Below are 1,111 nucleotides of genomic sequence, written 5' to 3'. Positions count from 1 at the left end.
GGCTCTCAGGCTAGGACTCCGCGCCATCTCCAAGCCCCTCCACCCGCCCCCCGCCATGGCCACTCACTAGCGGCTGCCAGGAGCAAGTCAGTGCAGCAATGAGAGGCACCAGACCTCACACTCCCCACGGGCCACCCCGAGACACGCCCGGCGTCCCCTCTACAGGTCACGTTAAACGCATAACCGCCGACCGTTCAAGAGGAAACACGAGGCAAACCCCAAACAAGTGGTCTGTTATTTTTAAAAAGACAGAGGACGTGTGGTTTATTCTCCAGAAATGTCCACGGCATGGTGACAAAGAGAGGCTGTGGGAACGTTCTAGACTAAAGGGGGCTGAAGACACGGGACACGAAATGCGGCACCTGACTCTGGACTGGGCCTTGGGCTGGAGGGAAAACGCGATAAAGGATGTTTTCGGGTCAACTGCCAAAATTTGAATTCACACACGTCGGCCAGACCAAGCACTGTACCCACGTTAAACTTACCGACGTTGGTGACTGTACTGGGCTTTATGGTTACGTAAGCGGCTGTCCCTGTCGGGAAAGCCACTGTCGGGTCTGCAGGGCTGGATGTGGGTGAGTTTTCAGCTGGGGGAGGCGGAGGGGCAAGAGCAGGAGAGAGAATGCGAATGAATGATAAAGCAAATGGGTAGAAAGGTAACAAGTAAATCTGGGCACGCAGGTGTTTTTTATACTATATATATATCTTTTTGCAACTTTTCTATATTTTTGAAATTCTTTCTAAAGAGAAAAGAACATGAAAGGCAGGTGTGTGACTGTGCTGGGGAGGGGGCAGCAGACGGAGGGCCGAGGCTGGGCCCACCGGGAGGGTCAGGAGAACAGGTGGCTGGGAAGCTGCCAGTCGGGGGGGGGGTGGCGTCTCTTGTCGTCACTGGGTCTCGTCCTGTCAGTCACTGGTGCTCAGCCCACTCCTGTCTTACTCGCAATTCTGAGCCATTCCGATGCTGAGGGGGGTCGACCCTCATAGGACGTGGAGCAAGCTGAAGTCAGAAAGGCCAGCAGCAACGCGGTGCCACACAGATAACCAGGCACAGCCACCACGAGGCTGGCTCCACAGGGACTCTGCCAGGCCAAACAAGGGCTAGGCTACG

The sequence above is a fragment of the Pteropus alecto genome, unplaced genomic scaffold (genome assembly GCF_000325575.1).
Source record: "Pteropus alecto unplaced genomic scaffold, ASM32557v1 scaffold134, whole genome shotgun sequence".
Classification (NCBI taxonomy): domain Eukaryota; kingdom Metazoa; phylum Chordata; class Mammalia; order Chiroptera; family Pteropodidae; genus Pteropus; species Pteropus alecto.
This window is presented reverse-complemented; position numbering follows the sequence as displayed.